This window comes from Leuresthes tenuis, unplaced genomic scaffold, assembly GCF_036924035.1.
Source record: "Leuresthes tenuis unplaced genomic scaffold, fLeuTen1.0.hap1 SCAF_133, whole genome shotgun sequence".
NCBI classification, from domain to species: domain Eukaryota; kingdom Metazoa; phylum Chordata; class Actinopteri; order Atheriniformes; family Atherinopsidae; genus Leuresthes; species Leuresthes tenuis.
In genome coordinates this window covers 62,418-78,813 of record NW_027325487.1, presented here as the reverse complement: position 1 = coordinate 78,813, position 16,396 = coordinate 62,418, and the positions used below count along the sequence as shown (strand labels likewise).

Here is a 16,396-nt window from a genome sequence, read left to right as displayed (position 1 = left end):
TACAAGAAGGTTTGAATGTCCCACCATAGTTTGTAAAAAGCGGGTAAGAAAAGGTTCGAAAGCCCGACTATACACCATCAAAAGCGGGAGCAGAGGTGTTCCGCTGTAAGACGGTGTGAATGTCCGACCATAGTTGGTAAAAAGCGGGTAAGAAAAGGTTAAAATACCCGACTGTACACAATCAATAGCGGGAGCGGAGTTGTTTGGCTACAAGAAGGTGTGAAAGTCACACCATGGTTTGTAAAAACCGGGAAGAAAAGGCTCGAAAGCCCGACTATACACAATCAAAAAGAAGGTTTGAATGTCCATCAATAATTGCTTTAAAACAAGAAAGTAAATTTTCGAATATCAAACCGTACATGATCATAAGTGGGAGAGGAGGTGTTCAACTGCAAGAAGGTGTGAATGTCCACCCATAATACCTGAAAAATGGGTAAAAAAAAGGTGCGAATGCCCAACCATACATCATCAAAAGCAGGAGTGCATGTGTTCGGCTACAAGAAGGTGTGAACGTGCAACCAAAGTTTGTAAAAAGCAGTTAAGAAAAGGTTCGAATATCCAACCATACATAATCAAAAGCGGGAGCAGAGCTGTTCGACTGCAAGTAGGTGTGAATGTCAGATCATAATTTGCAAAAAGCTGATGAGAAAGGGTGAGAATGCCCGACTATAAAGAAAATTTTCGAAAAAAATCAAACCACACATGATCATAAGTGGGAGAGGAGGTGTTCAGCTGCAAGAAGGTGTGAATGTCCACCCATAATACCTGAAAAATGGGTAAAAAAAAGGTGCGAATGCCCAACCATACATCATCAAAAGCAGGAGTGCATGTGTTCGGCTACAAGAAGGTGTGAACGTCCAACCAAAGTTTGTAAAAAGCAGTTAAGAAAAGGTTCGAATATCCAACCATACATAATCAAAAGCGTAGGTGTGAATGTCAGATCATAATTTGCAAAAAGCTGATGAGAAAGGGTGAGAATGCCCGACTATACACCATCAAATGCGGGAGCGGAGTTGTTCGGCTGTGAGTAGGTGTGAATCTCCGACCATAATTGCTGAAAAATGTGTTAGAAAAGGTAAGAATGCCGGTCCATACATCATCAAAAGCGAGAGAGGTTGTGTTCGGCTGCAAGTAGGTGTGAATGTCCAGCCATAATTACTCACAAACGGGTAAGAAAAGGTAGTATTGCCAGACCATATATGATCAAAACAGGGAGCGGAGGTGGTTCAGCTGCAAGAAGGTTTGAATGTCCGACTAAAGTTCAAATATATTAACAAAAGCGGGAGGAGAGGTCTTCGGATGAGAGTGGTTGAAAATTTCCGACCATAATGTATAAAATGCGGTGAAAAAAAGGTGTGATAGAACACTAAAAGGTGGAGCAGAAGTGTTCGGCTGCAAGAAGGTGTGAATGTCCGACTATATTTGGTGAAAAGCAGGTGAAGCAAGGTCTGAATGCCCAACCTTACATCATCAAAAGCGAGATCAAGGTGTTTGGCTGCAAGAAGGCCATAGTTTGCCAAAAGCAGGTAAGGTGCGAATGTCCGACTAAATATCAACAAAATTTGGGGCAGAGGTCTTCGGATGCAAGTGGGTGTGAATATCCCACCATACAAGTATGGTGGAGAGGAAGCTGTGAATGGCCGACCATAGTAAAAGGCGGGTGAGAGAAGGTGCGAATGTCAAACCATACATAATCAAAACAGGGAGCGGAGGTGTTCTGCTGTAAGAAGGTGTGAATGTCCAACCATAGTTGGTAAAAAGCGGGTAAGAAAAGGTTAAAATACCCGACTGTACACAATCAATAGCGGGAGCGGAGTTGTTCGGCTACTAAAAGGTGTGAAAGTCCGACCATGGTTTGTAAAAAGCGGGTACGAAAAGGTGCGAATGTCCGACAATGTATGATCAAAAGAGAGAGCGGAGGTTTTCGGATACAAGAAGGTTTGAATGTCCCACCATAGTTTGTAAAAAGCGGGTAAGAAAAGGTTCGAAAGCCCGACTATACACCATCAAAAGCGGGAGCAGAGGTGTTCCGCTGTAAGACGGTGTGAATGTCCGACCATAGTTGGTAAAAAGCGGGTAAGAAAAGGTTAAAATACCCGACTGTACACAATCAATAGCGGGAGCGGAGTTGTTTGGCTACAAGAAGGTGTGAAAGTCACACCATGGTTTGTAAAAACCGGGAAGAAAAGGCTCGAAAGCCCGACTATACACAATCAAAAAGAAGGTTTGAATGTCCATCAATAATTGCTTTAAAACAAGAAAGTAAATTTTCGAATATCAAACCGTACATGATCATAAGCGGGAGAGGAGGTGTTCCGCTGTAAGACGGTGTGAATGTCCGACCATAGTTGGTAAATAGCGGGTAAGAAAAGGTTAAAATACCCGACTGTACACAATCAATAGCGGGAGCGGAGTTGTTCGGCTACTAAAAGGTGTGAAAGTCCGACCCTGGTTTGTAAAAGCGGGTAAGAAAAGGTTCGAATGCCCGAACATACACCATCAAAAGAGGGAGCGGAGGTGTTCCGCTGTAAGACGGTGTGAATGTCCGATCATAGTTGGTAAAAAGCGGGTAAGAAAAGGTTAAAATACCCGACTGTACACAATCAAAAGAGGGAGCGGAGTTGTTCAGCTAAGAGAAGGTGTGAAAGTCCGACCATGGTTTGTAAAAAGCGGGTAAGAAAAGGTTCGTATGCCCGAATATACACTATCAAAACCGGAAGCGTAGGTGTTCCGCTGTAAGACGGTGTGAATGTCCGACCATAGTTGGTAAAAAGCGGGTAAGAAAAGGTTAAAATACCCGACTGTACACAATCAATAGCGGGAGCGGAGTTGTTTGGCTACAAGAAGGTGTGAAAGTCACACCATGGTTTGTAAAAACCGGGAAGAAAAGGCTCGAAAGCCCGACTATACACAATCAAAAAGAAGGTTTGAATGTCCATCAATAATTGCTTTAAAACAAGAAAGTAAATTTTCGAATATCAAACCGTACATGATCATAAGCGGGAGAGGAGGTGTTCCGCTGTAAGACGGTGTGAATGTCCGACCATAGTTGGTAAATAGCGGGTAAGAAAAGGTTAAAATACCCGACTGTACACAATCAATAGCGGGAGCGGAGTTGTTCGGCTACTAAAAGGTGTGAAAGTCCGACCCTGGTTTGTAAAAGCGGGTAAGAAAAGGTTCGAATGCCCGAACATACACCATCAAAAGAGGGAGCGGAGGTGTTCCGCTGTAAGACGGTGTGAATGTCCGATCATAGTTGGTAAAAAGCGGGTAAGAAAAGGTTAAAATACCCGACTGTACACAATCAAAAGAGGGAGCGGAGTTGTTCAGCTAAGAGAAGGTGTGAAAGTCCGACCATGGTTTGTAAAAAGCGGGTAAGAAAAGGTTCGTATGCCCGAATATACACTATCAAAACCGGAAGCGTAGGTGTTCGGCTGCAAGAAGGTGTGAACGTCCGACCAAAGTTTGTAAAAAAGCAGTTAAGAAAAGGTTCGAATATCTAACCAAACATAATCAAAAGCGGGAGCAGAGCTGTTCGACTGCAAGTAGGTGTGACTGTCAGAGAATAATTTGCAAAAAGCTGATGAGAAAGGGTGAGAAATCCCGACTATACACCATCAAATGCGGTAGCGGAGTTGTTCGACTGTGAGTAGGTGTGATTCTCCAACCATAATTGCTGAAAAATGTGTTAGAAAAGGTAAGAATGCCGGTCCATACATCATCAAAAGCGGGAGAGGTGGTGTTCGGCTGCAAGTAGGTGTGAATGTCCATTAATAATTGCTTTAAAACATGAAAGAAAATTTTCGAATATCAAACCTTACATGATCATTAGCGGGAGAGGACGTGTTCAGCTGCAAGAAGATGTGAATATCCACCCATAATTACTGAAAAATGGGTAGGAAAAGATGCGAATGTCCAACCATAAATCATCAAAAGCAGGAGTGGAGTTGTTCAGCTACAAGAAGGTATGAAAGTCCAACCATGGTTTGTAAAAAGCGGGTAAGAGAAGGTTCGAATACTGAAAAATGTGTTAGAAAAGGTAAGAATGCCGGACCATATATCATCAAAAGCGGGAGAGGTTGTGTTCGGCTGCAAGAAGGTGTGAATGTCCAGCCATAATTACTCACAAATGGGTAAGAAAAGGTACTATTGCCAGACCATATATGATCAAAACAGGGAGCGGAGGTGGTTCAGCTGCAAGAAGGTTTGAATGTCCGACTAAAGTTTGTAAAAAGCGGGTAAGACAAGGTGTGAATGCCCGACAATGTATGATCAAAAGAGGTGCGGAGGTTTTCAGCTGCAAGAAGGTCTGAATATCCACCCATAATTACTGAAAAATGGGTAAGAAAAGGTGCGAAAGCCCAACCGCACATGATCATAAGTGGATGAGAAGGTGTTCGACTGCAAGTAGGTGTGAATGTAAGATCATAATTTGTAAAAAGCGGGTAAGAAAAGGTAAGAATGCCCAACCATAAATTATCAAAAGTGGCAGCAGAGTTTCGGCTGGTATTTATCAATGTCTAGATAGATTTCAACAAAAAACAACGTTGTACTTTGCAGTAAAAGAAAGTGCAAATCAAAAGTTTTAGGAATCCGAGAATAAGCTTATTTTCATGAGTTCTGCACGATTTCGGATTTTATGTATAAAATGAATTTCTTCACGCAAACTAAGTTAACACTGCTTTGTCCTTCATATGTACCCATTTCTACATATATTTCAAGCATAAACTTCCTCATATTACCCTGAATGAGAAAGAGCCACACTTGTGATTAAGCCATACCTCCCTTTTGAGGAGTTCTGCATGATTTGGGATTTTATCTATAAAATTAATTCCTTCACTCAAACTATGTTAAAACGGCTTTTACCTTCATATTTATCAATGTCTCGATAGATTTAAACAAAAAAAACACGTTGTACTTTGCAATAAAAGAAAGAGCCAATCAAAAGTTTTAGGAATCCGAGAATAAGCTTATTTTCATGAGTTCTGCACGATTTCGGATTTTATGTATAAAATGAATTCATTCACTTAAACCAAGTTAAAACTGCTTTTTCCTTCATATTTATCAATGTCTAGATCGACTTCAACAAAGAACAACATTGTATTTTGCAGTAGAAGAAAGAGCAAAACTGAAGGATCAGGAATCCGAGAATAAGCTTCTTTTCATACGTTCTGCATGATTTGGGATTTTACGTATAAAATGAATTCCTTCACTCAAACTAAGTTAACACTGCTTTGTCCTTCATATGTACCCATTTCTACATATATTTCAAGCATAAACTTCCTCATACTACCCTGAATGAGAAAGAACCACACTTGTGATTAAGCCATACGCCCCTTTTGAGGAGTTCTGCATGATTTGGGATTTTATCTATAAAATCAATTCCTTCACTCAAACTATGTTAAAACGGCTTTTACCTTCATATTTATCAATGTCTCGATAGATTTAAACAAAAAAACAACGTTGTACTTTGCAGTAAAAGAAAGAGCCAATCAAAAGTTTTAGGAATCCGAGAATAAGCTTATTTTCATGAGTTCTGCACGATTTCGGATTTTATGTATAAAATTAATTCATTCACTTAAACCAAGTTAAAACTGCTTTTTCCTTCATATTTATCAATGTCTAGATCGACTTCAACAAACAACAACATTGTATTTTGCAGTAGAAGAAAGAGCAACACTGAAGGATCAGGAATCCGAGAATAAGCTTATTTTCTTATGGGCAAGTGGGAACTGCTTTGTCCTTCATATTTATCAATGTGTAGATGGATTTCAACTTCTTCTACTGCAAAGTCCAATGTTTTTCTTTGTTGAAGTCGATCTAGACATTGATGAATATGGAAGGACAAAGCAGTTTTAACTTGGTTTGAGCAAAGCAATTCATTTTATAGCAAAATCCGAAATCGTGCAGAACTCATGAAAGCAGGCTTATACTCGGATTCCTGAAACTTTAGATTTGCTCTTTCTTTTACTGCAAAGTACAACGTTGTTTTTTTGTTTAAATATTTCTAGACATGGTAAATATGAAGGACAAATCAGTTTTAACATAGTTTGAGTGAAGTAATGCATTTTATAAGCAAAATCCCAAATCATGCAGAACTCACGAAATGCTTTTTCTCACTTTTCACTGCTTTTTACAAACTTTGGTCGGACGTTCACACCTTCTTGCATCCGAACACCTCCGCTTCCGCTTTTGATGATGTATATTCGGGCATTCGAACCTTTTTTTACCCGCTTTTTACAAACCATTGTCGGACTTTCACACCTTCTTGCAGCCGAACACCACCTCTCCCGCTTTTAATGATGTATGGTCCAGTATTCTTACCTTTTCTAACACATTTTTCAGCAATTATGGTCGGACATTCACACCTACTCACAGCTGGACACCTCCGCTCCCGCTTTTGATTATACAATGAAGGGACATCGCTCCTTGTCTTACCAGCTTTTTACAAACTTTAGTCGAACATTCACACCTTCTTGCAGCTGAACACCTCCGCTCCCGCTTTTGATGATGTATAGTCGGGCTTTCGAGCCTTATCTTACCCGGTTTTTAGAAATTATGGTTGGACATTCAGACCTTGCAGCCGAACACCTCCGCTCTCTCTTTTGATCATACATTGTTGGGCATTCGCACCTTGTCTTACCCGCTTTTTACAAACTATAGTCAGACATTCACACCTTGCAGCTGAACCTCCGCTCCCTGTTTTGATCATGTATGGTCTGGCAATACTACCTTTTCTTCCCCCGTTTGTGAGTAATTATGGCTGGACATTCACACCTACTTGCAGTCGAACAGCTCTGCTCCCGCTTTTGATTATGTTTGGTTGGATATTCGAACCTTTTCTTAACTTCTTTTTACATATTTTGGTTGGACGTTCACACCTTCTTGTAGCTGAACACTTCCACTCCTGCTTTTGATGATGTATGGTTGGGCATTCACACCTTTTTTTTGCCCATTTTTAGGAATTATGGGTGGACATTCACACCTTGCAGCTGAACACCTCCTATCCCACTTATGATCATGTGTGGTATGATTTTCGAAAAGTTTCTTTCATGTTTTCTAGCAATTATTGATGGACATGTAGACCTTCTTGCAGCTGAACACCTCCGCTCCCGCTTTTGATCATACATTGTCAGGCATTCGCACCTTGTCTTACCCACTTTTTACAAACTTTAGTCGAACAGTCACACCTTTTTGAAGCCGAACACCACCTCTACCGCTTTTGATGATGTATGGTCCAGCATTCTTACCTTTTCTAACACATTCTTCAGCAATTATGGTCGGACATTCACACCTACTCAGAGCCGAACACCTCCGCTCCCGCATTTGATGGTCTATAGTCGGGCATTCTACAGCGGAAAAGACTCATTCTTATGTTTGGTTAGATATTCGAACCTTTTCTTAACTGCTTTTTACAAACTTTGGTCGGACGTTCACAATATCTTGCAGCCGAACACCTCCGCTTCCGCTTTTGATGGTGTATATTCGGGCATACGAACCTTTTCTTACCCGCTTTTTACAAACCAAGGTCGGACTTTCACACCTTCTCTTAGCTGAACAACTCCGCTCCCTCTTTTGATTGTGTACAGTCGGGTAATTTAACCTTTTCTTACCCGCTTTTTACCATCTATGGTCGGACATTCACACCGTCTTACAGCGGAACACCTCCGCTCCCTCTTTTGATGATGTATGGTTAGGCATTCGCACCTTTTCTTACCCATTTTTCAGTAATTATGGGTAGACATTCACACCTTCTTGCAGCTGAACACCTCCTCTCCTGCTTATGATCATGTGCAGTTTGATATTTGAAAATTTTCTTTCATGTTTTCTAGCAATTATTGATGGACATTCAGACCGTCTTGAAGTTGAACACCTCCGCTCCCACTTTTGATGGTGTATAGTCGGGCTTTCGAGCCTTTTCTTCCCCGGTTTTTACAAATTATGGTTGGACATTCAGACCTTCTTGCAGCCGAAAACCTCCACTCCCTCTTTTGATCATACATTGTCGGGCATTCGCACCTTTTCTTACCCGCTTTTTACAAACCATGGTCGGACTTTCACACCTTCTTGTAGCGGAACAACTCTGCTCCCGCTATTGATTGTGTACAGTCGGGTATTTTAACCTTTTCTTACCCGCTTTTTACCAACTATTGTTGGACATTCACACCGTCTTACAGCGGAACACCGCCGCTCCCTCTTTTGATGGTGTATGTTCGGGCACTCGAACCTTTTCTTACCCGCTTTTTACAAACTATGGTCAGACATTCAAACCTTCTTGTAGCCGAACACATCCACTCCTGCTTTTGATGATGGGTATTCAAACCTACTTGTTGCCCGCTTTTCATTAATTATGGGTGGACATACACACCTTGTCGCAGCCAAACACCTCCGCTCCCTGTTTTGATCATGTATGATTGGACATTCGCACCTTTTCTCACCCGCTTTTTACTATGGTCGGCCATTCACAGCTTCCTCTCAACCATACTTGTATGGTGGGATATTCACACCCACTTGCATCCGAAGACCTCCGCCCCCACTTTTGTTGATATTTAGTCGGTCATTCGCACCTTACCCGCTTTTGGCAAACTATGGCCTTCTTGCAGCCAAACACCTCTGATCTCGTTTTTGATGATGTAAGGTTGGGCATTCAGACCTTGCTTCACCTGCTTTTCACCAAATATAGTCGAACATTCACACCTTCTTGCAGCCGAACACTTCTGCTCCACCTTTTAGTGTTCTATGGGGTATTCACACCTTTTTTTTCACCGCATTTTATTGATTATGGTTGGAAATTCTCACCCACTCTTATCCGAAGACCTCTCCTCCTGCTTTTGTTAATATATAGTCGAGCATTCAAACCTTTTCTTACCCGCTTTTTACAAATTATGGTCGAACATTCACACCTACTTGCAGCCGAACACCTCCGCTCCCGCTTTTGATGGTGTATAGTCGGGCTTTCGAGCCTTTTCTTCCCCGGTTTTTACAAATTATGGTTGTACATTCAGACCTTGCAGCCGAAAACCTCCGCTCCCTCATTTGATCATACATTGTCAGGCATTCGCACCTTGTCTTACCCGCTTTTTATAAACTTTAGTCAGACATTCACACCTTGCAGCTGAACCACCTCCGCTCCCTGTTTTGATAATGTATGGTCTGGCAATACTACCTTTTCTTACCGGTTTGTGAGTAATTATGGCTGTATATTCACACCTACTTGCAGCCGAACACCACTTTTCCCGCTTTTGATGATGTATGGTCCGGCATTCTAGTCTTTTCTAACACATTTTTCAGCAATTATGGTTTGACATTCACACCTACTCACAGCCGAACACTTCCGCTCCCGCATTTGATGGTGTATAGCCGGGCATTCTCACCCTTTCTCATCAGCTTTTTGCAAATTATGATCTGACATTCACACCTACTTGCAGTCGAACAGCTCTGCTCCCGCTTTTGATTATGTTTGGTTGGATATTCGAAACTTTTCTTCACTGCTTTTTACAAACTTTGGTCGGACGTTCACACCTTCTTGTAGCCGAACACATCCACTCCTGCTTTTGATGATGGGTATTCAAACCTACTTGTTGCCCGCTTTTCATTAATTATGGGTGGACATACACACCTTGTCGCAGCCAAACACCTCCGCTCCCTGTTAGGATCATGTATGGTTGGGCATTCGTACCTTTTCTTACCCATTTTGCAGTAATTATGGGTGGACATTCACACCTTCTTGCATTTGAACACCTCCTCTCCCGCTTATGATCATGTGCGGTTGGATATTCGAAAATTCTCTTCCATGTTTTCTAGCAATTATTGATGGACATTCAGACCTTCTTGCAGCTGAACACCTCCGCTCCAGCTGTTGATGGTGTATAGTCGGGCTTTCGAGCCTTTTCTTCCCAGATTTTTACAAAATATGGATGGACATTCAGACCTTGTTTCAGCCGAAAACCTCCTCTCCCTCTTTTTGATCATACATTGTCGGGCATTCACACCTTTTCTTACCCGCTTTTTACAAACCATGGTCGGACTTTCACACCTTTTAGTAGCGGAACAACTCTGCTCCCGCTATTGATTGTGTACAATCGGGTATTTTAACCTTTTCTTACCTGCTTTTTGCCAACTATGGTCGGACATTCACACCTTCTTACAGCGGAACACCTCCGCTCCCTCCTTTGATGGTGTATGTTCGGGCATTCGAACCTTTTCTTACCCGCTTTTTACAAACTATGGTCAGACATTCACACCTTCTTGCAGCCGAACACTTCCGCTCTACCTTTTAGTGTTCTATGGGGTATTCACACCTTTTTTTTCACCGCATTTTATAGATTATGGTTGTAAATTCTCACCCACTCTTATCCGAAGACCTCTCCTCCTGCTTTGGTTAATATATAGTCGGGCATTCAAACCTTTTCTTACCCGCTTTTTACAAATTATGGTCGAACATTCACACCTACTTGCAGCCGAACACCTCCGCTCCCGCTTTTGATGGTGTATAGTCGGGCTTTCGAGCCTTTTCTTCCCCGGTTTTTACAAATTATGGTTGGACATTCAGACCTTGCAGCCGAAAACCTCCGCTCCCTCTTTTGATCATACATTGTCAGGCATTCGCACCTACTTTCAGCCGAATACTTCCGCTCCACCTTTTAGTGATGTATGGTTGGCATTTGCACCTTTTCTTACCCTTTCTTACCCTACTGATTGCTTAAGATGAAGTTGTTTTTTCTCAAACTACAAAATTTTTTTAATTGTTGAAACTTGATTTGAAGTGGATAAATAAGGAGGACAAACAGTTTTAAGTCAGGCTGATAGAAGGAATTAATTTTATAGCAAAATCTGTATTTCGTCATATGTCGAGAGATGCTTATTGCTGAAGAAGTTCTTTCTCATTCTAGAAAGTACAACGTTGTTTATCGTTGAAACTTGATTAGACATGAATACATATGAAGTACAAAGCAGTCTTAACTTGGTTAGAGTTAAGGAATTCGTTTTATAGGAGAATCCGAATTCGTGCATAACTCGTAAAATAGAGCTTATTTTCGGATTCCTGAAGAATGAGTCTGGTTCTTTCTCATAATACAAAGTTTGTTGTTTATTGTTGAAACTTCATCAGAAGTGAAGAAATAAATGAATGCCTATCAACAAATGTGGGATCTAAACTCTAGTGCTTCCTCTAAAATAATTTCCTTTCTCAATTTAGAAATGTGTGTGTGTAAGTCACAACACCCGTGACACCAAAACGGCTTTCTTTTCTCTCTTTTCTCTACACTCTGCACTGTGAGCACACACACCAAATCAGAAAGGCTTTTTTCTCTCTTTTCTACATTATGGACTGTGGGGACACAAAACCGCTCTCTCTTTTTTTTTTTGATTGTGTGCCAGGGCGTTGTCTCACGTATTAGATTATGCTTACGATACGAATGAGTTTATCAGTCACATCAGAATCCATACATACTGATCCTCCCCTAATAAAATGGTCGGATCTTATCAAACACACTTTGTTTCTTGTGACAATCAAGTCAGCGAAACAGCGTATACACGTCAAGACACTGAATCAAGTTTGCCACAAGAACTCATAAGTTTGGCAGTATTGCTCTGCCGTCAGCAATCATACACCCATTTTATTTTCGTGAGACATGTGCAGGCACCTGTTCATCTACTGTTCTATCACTATGAATTAGTTTATCTATTATCAATAAGGATACTTCTACAACTACTATCAAAGTATGTCCAGACTTCTTATGTTGTCAGTTGCTATATATGAATAAGTGGGTAGCTACTGACAAGCATTAAGCATGTCACACAGCCCAAACATATAACATTTCAGGACACACCACACAGTTAACAACCACAGTGAAGTGTCAAAGCCCAAACATGTAACATTCAACAGGACACTTACACAACACATTCAAATCAAACAGTCAGACAACATACAAGAACATATACCCCAGCCGGCATTGCTCCCTGCCTATTTTCCTACAGCTCACTATGTGTGCGCACACCTTTATTCACAAACTCTTCAACTTATACTCTTTTACCAAAGCTGCTACAGCTCGATTGGCCGAATACCCTTAGATCCTATTTCGGTGAATTTGACATCTGCCTTACATGTAACAGATTAGCGGTGTAGCAGTTTTAATTTAGTTTGAGTGAAGGAATTCATTTTATAGCAAAATCCGAAATCGTGAAGAACTCATGAAAGTAAGCTTATTCTCGGATTCCTGAAACTTTAGATTTGCTCTTTCTTTTACTGCAAAGTACAACGTTGTTTTTTTTTTTGTTTAAATCTTTCTAGACATGGTAAATATGAAGGACAAAGCAGTTTTAACATAGTTTGAGTGAAGGAATTCATTTTATAGATAAAATCCCAAGAGTCTGCTGAGAAAAGAGAGTGAATGCGAAGTAGACTTTAACACGGCTCTGGGAGCGAGCCGAGTGTGGGCTAACCGGGAGAATTGCTTGAAAGAAACGCGACACCGAATGAGCGGTCAGAACAAAGCCTCAATACGGTGTTCCCGTGGTGTTTTTGTTGCTGCCTTGTCGATTGCACAGGGGCAAGCGTTTCAACCAAGCAACGCTCACCATGGGGAAGGTGGCTATGGCAACTAGCCTGATGCCCTGCTCCCGCAGTGACGGATAATCGTACTCTGGTTTCTCTTCATAACATACAAGTCTTTCGCCTTTTACTAAAGACTTTCGTGGAGAGCAGCACTAATGAGTTGTTTCTATTTTTGGCAGGCTTTACCTTTGCGGGTGAAGCCCTTTCTGTCTGTGCAAAAGAAATCTTGTTACTGTGCAGAGTGACTTCTCTGAGTAGAGTCGCCTTACTTGTTGCGATTGTGCCGATGTTCGAAGCTGGAGTGCAAAGTTGTTGCTTGAATGGTGCTTGCTGGAGCATGCGGGAGTGCAAAGTTATACCATTTAAAAGGGCTGAAGAGTGCTCAGTTCAGCGGGTGGGCGGAGGTGCAACGTGACACTCTGGCCACCTATGGCCATAAAAAGAACACTGCTACAAGTGCGCATTGTGCCAGCAAGGGCCCTCGGACCTGAAACAGTGGACAGTTATCGCTTCTCGGCCTTTTGGCTAAGATCAAGTGTAGTATCTTTTCTTATCAGTTTAATATGTCCTCTATACGAGGACTACATATTAAATGGATTTTTAAGAATAGGAGTTGAAAAAGAAGCTTGCTCCGTTCACTCCAAGCATCGACCCAGTACTGCAGTGCCGCTGGGAACGGTGCGCTCTTCTCTGCTCTTGTGAAAAAGCAAACAGCGGTGCAGGATGGAAGTTTCAGGGAGCCCAAGATGAAACTTTCTTTTAATCTGCTGAGAAAAGAGAGTGAATGCGAAGTAGACTATAACACAGCTCTGGGAGCGAGCCGAGTGTGGGCTAACCGGGAGAATTGCTTGAAAGAAACGCGACACCGAATGAGTGGTCAGAACAAAGCCTCAATACGGTGTTCCCGTGGTGTTTGTGGCTGCTTTGTCTTTTGCACAGAGTAAAAGACAAGGCAGCCATCGAATAGGGCCCGATTGTTCCTACTTGGTCAGCCGAGGAGCAAGGGGGGGGAGCAAGCGTCTCAACCAAGCAAATCTCACCAAGTAGGAGCAATCGGGCCCTATTCGATGGCTGCAACACCTGAAAGAGATATTGATGCGAGACCCGATCAAAAGCTTTTTCAAAGTCTAAATTTAAGATGACAAGCCGGGTGTTTCTGTCTCTAGCGTAATCAATGATGTCTCGAATCAGTACGAGGCTGTCGGTGAGTTGTCTCTCTGAGATGGCACAAGCCTGGTCTGGGTGAATTACCTCCTCTAAAACAGAGGACATCCGTGTCGTTAAAACCTTGCTAAAAAGTTTACAGTCAAAGTTTATAAGTGTGATGGGCCTCCAATTCTTTAGGTCAGTCTTATCATTTTTATCAGAAGTGAAGAAATAAATAAATGCCTATCAACAAATGTGGGATCTAAACTTTAGTGCTTCCTCTAAAATAATTTCCTTTCTCAATTTAGAAATGTGTGTGTGTAAGTCACAACACCCGTGACACCAAAACGGCTTTCTTTTCTCTACACTCTGCACTATGAGCACACACACCAAATCAGAAAGGCTTTTTTCTCTCTTTTCTACATTATGGACTGTGGGGACACAAAACCGCTCTCTCTTTTTTTTTTATCGTGTGCCAGGGCGTTGTCTCACGTATTAGATTGTGCTTAAGATACGAATGGGTTTATCAGTCACATCAGAATCCATACATACTGATCCTCCCGTAATAAAATGGTCGGATCTTATCAAACACACTTTGTTTCTTGTGACAATCAAGTCAGCGAAACAGCGTATACACGTCAAGACACTGAATCAAGTTTGCCACAAGAACTCATAAGTTTGGCAGTATTGCTCTGCCGTCAGCAATCATACATCCATTTTATTTTCGTGAGACATGTGCAGGCACCTGTTCATCTACTGTTCTATCACTATGAATTAGTTTATCTATTATCAATAAGGATACTTCTACAACTACTCTATCAAAGTATGTCCGGACTTCTTACGTTGTCAGTTGCTATATATGAATAAGTGGGTAGCTACTGACAAGCATTAAGCATGTCACACAGCCCAAACATATAACATTTCAGGACACACCACACAGTTAACAACCACAGTGAAGTGTCAAAGCCCAAACATGTAACATTCAACAGGACACTTACACAACACATTCAAATCAAACAGTCAGACAACATACAAGAACATATACCCCAGCCGGCATTGCTCCCTGCCTATTTTCCTACAGCTCACTATGTGTGCGCACACCTTTATTCACAAACTCTTCAACTTATACTCTTTTACCGAAGCTGCTACAGCTCGATTGGCCGAATACCGAATAATCCTAATTCGGTGAATTTGACATCTGCCTTACATGTAACAGATTAGCGGTTTAGCAGTTTTAATTTAGTTTGAGTGAAGGAATTCATTTTATAGCAAAATCCGAAATCGTGAAGAACTCATGAAAGTAAGCTTATTCTCGGATTCCTGAAACTTTAGATTTGCTATTTCTTTTACTGCAAAGTACAACGTTGTTTTTTTTGTTTAAATCTTTCAAGACATGGTAAATATGAAGGACAAAGCAGTTTTAACATAGTTTGAGTGAAGGAATTCATTTTATTGATAAAATCCCAAGAGTCTGCTGAGAAAAGAGAGTGAATGTGAAGTAGACTTTAACACGGCTCTGGGAGCGAGCCGAGTGCGGGCTAACCGGGAGAATTGCTTGAAAGAAACGCGACACCGAATGAGCGGTCAGAACAAAGCCTCAATACGGTTTTCCCGTGGTGTTTTTGTTGCTGCCTTGTCTTTTGCACAGAGTAAAAGACAAGGCAGCCATCGAATAGGGCCCGATTGTTCCTACTTGGTCAGCCGAGGAGCAAGGGGGGGGGGGGGGGGGGGGGGGGGGCAAGCGTCTCAACCAAGCAAAGCTCACCATGGGGAAGGTGCTATGACAACTAGCCTGATGCCCTGCTCCCGCAGTGACGGATAATCTTACTCTGGTTTCTCTTCATAACGTACAAGTCTTTCGCCTTTTACTAAAGACTTCTGTTGAGAGCAGCACTAATGAGTTGTTTCTATTTTTGGCAGGCTTTACCTTTGCGGGTGAAGCCCTTTCTGTCTGTGCAAAAGAAATCTTGTTACTGTGCAGAGGGACTTCTCTGAGTAGAGTCGCCTTACTTGTTGCGACTGTGCCGATGTTCGAAGCTGGAGTGCAAAGTTGTTGCTTGAATGGTGCTTGCTGGAGCGTGCGGGAGAGCAAAGTTATACCATTTAAAAGGGCTGAAGAGTGCTCAGTGCAGCAGGTGGGCGGAGGTGCAAAGTGACACTCTGGCCACCTATGGCCATAAAAAGAACAGGGGTGTTAGCGGACAAGTGCGCATTGTGCCAGGAAGGGCCCTCGGACGTGAACCAGTGCACAGTTGTCGCTTCTCGGCCTTTTGGCTAAGATCAAGTGTAGTATCTGTTCTTATCAGTTTAATATCTGATATGTCCTCTATACGAGGACTACATATTAAATGGATTTTTAGCAATAGGAGTTGAAAAATTAGCTTGCTCCGTTCACTCCAAGCATTGACCCCGTACTGCAGTGCCGCTGGGAACGGTGCGCTCTTCTCTACTCTTGTGAAAAAGCTAACAGCTGTGCAGGATGCAAGTTTCAGGGAGCCCAAGATGAAACTTTCTTTTAGTCTGCTGAGAAAAGAGAGTGAATGCGAAGTAGACTTTAACACGGCTCTGGGAGCGAGCCGAGTGCGGGCTAACCGGGAGAATTGCTTGAAAGAAACGCCATACCAAATGAACGGTCAGAACAAAGCCTCAATACAGTGTTCCCGTTGTGTTTTTGTTGCTGCCGCTGTTTGCTTT

General features: G+C 42.0%; 4 non-coding genes across 4 annotated transcripts; all 4 read left to right on the top strand.

The window, feature by feature from the left end:
• The first annotated feature begins 12,639 nt into the window (after positions 1 to 12,639).
• On the top strand, positions 12,640 to 12,753 carry LOC140287423 (U5 spliceosomal RNA). The gene has a single exon (XR_011911597.1). It is a non-coding gene; the product is annotated as a U5 spliceosomal RNA (small nuclear RNA).
• A 308-nt stretch (positions 12,754 to 13,061) lies between these two features.
• On the top strand, positions 13,062 to 13,245 carry LOC140287430 (U2 spliceosomal RNA). The gene has a single exon (XR_011911603.1). It is a non-coding gene; the product is annotated as a U2 spliceosomal RNA (small nuclear RNA).
• A 2,281-nt stretch (positions 13,246 to 15,526) lies between these two features.
• On the top strand, positions 15,527 to 15,640 carry LOC140287426 (U5 spliceosomal RNA). The gene has a single exon (XR_011911599.1). It is a non-coding gene; the product is annotated as a U5 spliceosomal RNA (small nuclear RNA).
• Positions 15,641 to 15,956: 316 nt separating this feature from the next.
• Positions 15,957 to 16,147, top strand: LOC140287421 (U2 spliceosomal RNA). Its single transcript, XR_011911595.1, has one exon. It is a non-coding gene; the product is annotated as a U2 spliceosomal RNA (small nuclear RNA).
• Positions 16,148 to 16,396: the final 249 nt, after the last annotated feature.